Source organism: Nansenia antarctica, assembly GCF_963989245.1.
Source record: "Nansenia antarctica genome assembly, chromosome: 6".
In the NCBI taxonomy this organism is placed as follows: domain Eukaryota; kingdom Metazoa; phylum Chordata; class Actinopteri; order Argentiniformes; family Microstomatidae; genus Nansenia; species Nansenia antarctica.
Genome location: NC_137676.1, coordinates 68,749,490 through 68,754,489, shown reverse-complemented (window position 1 = coordinate 68,754,489; position 5,000 = coordinate 68,749,490). Strand labels below are relative to the sequence as shown.

The window sequence follows — 5,000 nt, the reverse complement described above, 5'->3', positions numbered from 1 at the left end:
TTAATCTCAAGTGATTGAAAGCAAACCTGAACACTAAATGCTACAAAGTTAAACATTACACCTTTCCTCAAATATTAACGCATGGTTTCTTTTTCTTTTCGTTTTTAAGTGATAAAAAAGTAAAAGGGCCCTGTGCAAAAGTTTGGGAACTCTGTTGGATTATTCTTTGTTACCTTTTGAGAAGATGATTACTAAGGCCCAGACCAAGGTGATTTACTCGTTAGGGCTTCAATGAGTCAGGTGAATATAATTGAAATATATATGTTGAAGTAACTCCATGCCTTCTAGGCTACGTTCAAACCCAAATCCGATTTTTTTGCCGACACGCGATTCAGGTCTTTTTTAAATCCGACCTGGGTCGCGTTCAGAGGTGGATCTGTTATGTAGGACTAGATGTTGATATCCCTCGATACATACATACTTAAGGCACCGATGAGACTCTGTGGTGTTCAAATGAGCGATGGCATCCTTTGGGTTGTCAAGTGGGCGCCCTCCTTCATGAATGTTTCGCTGATAAGCCCACGACACCTCCAGAGGGTTCAGCAGTGAATCCCAGCGTCCCAGGTTCACTCCCTAGATGCGATCAGCTCATTTGAACGCCCGGGTCGAGTCCTTTCTCTTCATCCACAGCCACTGGCTCCCCTTTTCAGCAGCCCTGGAGAGGTCCTTGATTGCCTGCCGGTGGGTCTTCCCTCGCACTCCCATCTCCCTGAGTAGCCTGGATGTTGAGGTGGCTACGAACCCTCTGCAGCCTACTTCCACTGGGCGTACCTTTGCTGTCCAGCCTTGTTGTTGGGCATCTGCTGCGAGTTCAGTGTACCTCAGCCTCTTCCGCTCGTAGGCCTCCTCCACTGCACCCTCCCAGGGCACAGTGAGCTCGATGATGTAAACGAGCTTGAGCGAGGCTGACCACAGCACAAGGTCTGGTCGCAGGTTGGTGGCTGCGATCTCAGCTGGGAAGCAGAGTTTCTTGTCCAAGTCTGCCAGCAGCTTCCAGTCCCGTGCTCTGCCCAGCTGCCCAGTGTCTGGTCTTATGGTGGTGAGGCTGGCTTGACCCTCGCCCTCCCGAACAAATGGTGCTGGCTGCCACCGGGATGATGGGGGAGGAAGGGCGTTCACACTTGTCCGTTGATTTTCCAGCACTGCTGCAAGACACCTTAGCACCTGGTCGTGCCGCCAGGTGTAACGGCCTTGGGTGAGGCTGGTCTTGCATCCCACTAAGATGTGCTTCAGTGTTGCTGGACTTTGACATAGAGGGCACGTGGGGTCTTCGCCATACCACTGGCTTAGGTTTGCAGGAGAAGGCAGGACATCGTAGGCAGCCCTGATGGTGAAGCTTGCTCTGAATGCCTCCATCTCCCACAGATCTTTCCAGGAGATCTTCCTCTTTTCCACTCCTTCCCATGCCATCCACTGCCCTTGCTTTGACTGCGCCACAGCTTGTGCGCGCCTTCCTGCTTCCTCTTCCCGACGTACCTCCTGGACCACCAGCTTGCGTCTCTGAGATGGATTGGCCTTGCTCCAGGCCGGTGTACTAATCCCGAGGCCAAGACCACTCCTCCCCTCCTGCACTCGGCCCACAATGTCCCTGTGTCTGAGTGCTGCCTTTGCCTGCTCAGTTGCAGCCAATGGGGTCCACTTCCTCCCAGTGGCCAGGATGGGGGCAGCTTGGGCTACAAATGGATCATTCGAATCCAGAAGCATCATCTCCAGTCTGACTTTGGCACACTTGTACTCCTCTGTCAGACTGGAAATGGGCAGGTGTAACATCCCTTTGCCGTAGAGCCCAATGCTGCTGAGGCACCTGGGAAGGCCAAGCCACTTCCTTGCATATGAGTTGACCAGTCTCTCCAGCTTTTCCACCTTTGAGAGAGGAACTTCATAGAGGGTTAGTGGCCACAGGAGACGTGGAAGTAGTCCATACTGCATGCACCAGAGCTTCAGCTTGCCAGGAAGCAGGGTTCTGTCGATGTTCTCCAGGCCGCTGGCTACCTCCTTCCTGAGCTGCTCTACTTGCTCTTTATCTTTGAGGGAGGCATCATACCAACGACCTAGGCTCTTCACAGGCTTCTCGGAGACCGTTGGAATGGGTTCTTTGCCAATGTGGAAGCGGTGGTCTGACAGCTTCCCCTTGACAATGGAGATGCTTCTGGACTTGCTCGGCTTGATCTTCATGCGAGCCAACTCAATGTTTTCCTGGAGCTTGCTTAGTAGCCGTACTGTGCAAGCCTTGGTCGTGGTGAGTGTTGTGAGGTCATCCATGTAGGCTCTGATCGGCGGCAGCCTCAGCCCAGGTCTTATTCGCTGTCCGCCAACCACCCATCGAGAGGCCCGAATAATGACCTCCATGGCCAGGGTGAAGGCCAGCGGGGAGATGGTGCAGCCGGCCATGATTCCCACTTCCAGATGTTGCCATGCTGTGGTGTACTCTGCTGTGGTCACGCAGAGCTGGACGTCCTGGAAGTAGGCCTTGACAAGGGTTGTGAGAGCTGGTGGGATCCTGAAGTAGTCGAAGGCTGTCCACAGGAGGTTGTGAGGGACTGAGCCAAAGGCATTCGCGAGATCCAGGAACACCACGTGGAGATCCGTTCCCTCCTTCTTGGCGACCTGGATCTGATGCCAGATGACACTAGCATGTTCGACACACCCTGAGAAGCCTGAGATGCCTGCTTTCTGGATTGACGTGTCAATCAGGTTGTTTCTTTGCAGGTATCCTGCCAGCCTATGAGCGACCACGCTGAAGAAGATTTTTCCCTCGACATTTAGAAGGCTGATCTGCCGGAACTGTCCGATTTCGGTTGAGTCCTTTTCCTTGGGGATAAGGATCCCTCCGGCTCTCCGCCAGGACGTTGGTATCGCCTTCTTTTGCCACACAACTTTCATCAGCTTCCAGAGGAATCTCAGGACATCTGGTGCGTTTTTGTAGAGCCTGTATGGAACTCCGTTGGGACCTGGAGCTGACGCGGCCCTTGCTCTACGCACAGTGTTGTCTACTTCACTCCACCTGGGTGGACTGATATCGAGTTTGTGCTCTGGTGGATTGACTGGTGGCATGTCAGGTGGGAGCGTGACCTCTTCCTGGTGTCGGTCATCTGTGCAGCCCTTTTTCAGATGTTCTTCCAGGTGGGCCTTTGCCACTGAGAGACTTCCGCTCTTCTCCTTTGTGAAGAGAGTCTTCACAAATTTGAAAGGATCTTTGTAGAAGCGTGATCTTGTTTGCTCCTTCCTTCTGCGCCTCTTCAGAAGGTTTTCAGCTCTCCTCAGTGTTGCAAGCCTGCTCTTAATCTCTTCCTGCAGCAGGTTTATTCCCTCCTTCTCCTCCTCTGTGGCCTTCCTCCATTGCTTCTTCAGCTGCCTCCTCTCCTTGACTAGTCGGTCTATTTCTGTCTGCCTTCTGGACTTGGTGGGAATTGACTGAGTAGAACGTTTGCCTTCGACCACTCCGAACTGTTCCACTCCATAGGCATAGATGAGGTTGCCCATTCTCTCCAACTTCTTCATGGTGGTGCCTCTGATCCCTTCTAGGATGTTGCAGAGATCAGTGTTGACCTCCTTCCACAGCGTCTTGTTGCAGGACTTTGGCCACTTGACTAATGGCCTTCGCCCCTGGATCTTCTTCTCTGCTGGTGGTCGTGATGTGTTGGATTCAGGTTGCTCTCCTGTGCCTTGTTCTTCCTCCTCTGGGACAGGGGTGTTGATGTCCTGCAGACTGTGGTGTGTGTCCTGCTGCTGAACTTCAGTCGACTGACTCGGCCTGCTTCTCAAAAAGTAGCTGTCGATGCGACTTCCCTGTTGACCCTTCTTAAGGCACCCTTTCTTGCCCTGGTGTATCTTCAGGCCATGGGTGGAAGTAACCTTTGTCCAACCACATACGCAGTTCTGGAGCGTGTGTCCTGCTGTAGCTGTCGGAGCCTCAGGTATGCTGATCATCAATCTCGTAGTCTGTTCCGTTCCTGTGTTCGTTACCGGGTTGTCTGCCGATGAGCCATCTTCCGCCCCCGCTCTCGCAGGCTCAGGGGGTATTTTCTTCTTAGTATTTTTCGTAGCCAAGTTTGGGTGGGACCCATACACTGTTCGTGCTGGATCCCGCCGCCACGGGTAGCTAGCCCATGGCGGCCCCGTTGGGGTCTATTCCCTCCTGTCAGCTGTCTTTCCATGCAGTCGCAAGGTCTTTCCCTTGTTGCCAGCTGCACTTTCACAGCAGTCACTGGTTCACCAGATGATCAGATCTGTTATGTAGGACTAGATGTTGATATCCCTCGATACATACATACTTAAGGCACCGATGAGACTCTGTGGTGTTCAAATGAGCGATGGCATCCTTTGGGTTGTCAAGTGGGCGCCCTCCTTCATGAATGTTTCGCTGATAAGCCCACGACACCTCCAGAGGGTTCAGCAGTGAATCCCAGCGTCCCAGGTTCACTCCCTAGATGCGATCAGCTCATTTGAACGCCCGGGTCGAGTCCTTTCTCTTCATCCACAGCCACTGGCTCCCCTTTTCAGCAGCCCTGGAGAGGTCCTTGATTGCCTGCCGGTGGGTCTTCCCTCGCACTCCCATCTCCCTGAGTAGCCTGGATGTTGAGGTGGCTACGAACCCTCTGCAGCCTACTTCCACTGGGCGTACCTTTGCTGTCCAGCCTTGTTGTTGGGCATCTGCTGCGAGTTCAGTGTACCTCAGCCTCTTCCGCTCGTAGGCCTCCTCCACTGCACCCTCCCAGGGCACAGTGAGCTCGATGATGTAAACGAGCTTGAGCGAGGCTGACCACAGCACAAGGTCTGGTCGCAGGTTGGTGGCTGCGATCTCAGCTGGGAAGCAGAGTTTCTTGTCCAAGTCTGCCAGCAGCTTCCAGTCCCGTGCTCTGCCCAGCTGCCCAGTGTCTGGTCTTATGGTGGTGAGGTATTACATCGGATACATGTCTGATATTTAGCAACAGGTCTGAACTGTCAAGTCTTGTTTAATTCGACTTTTACATCACTCTAGCAGGGTTGCCAGATGGGAT

The 5,000-nt window shown here is 53.2% G+C and overlaps 1 protein-coding gene across 1 annotated transcript in view; it reads right to left on the bottom strand.

The window, feature by feature from the left end:
- Window positions 1-5,000, bottom strand: part of tbc1d1 (TBC1 (tre-2/USP6, BUB2, cdc16) domain family, member 1) — a gene marked incomplete at both ends in the record, with an annotated part of 41,131 nt that overhangs the window by 27,122 nt on the left and 9,009 nt on the right.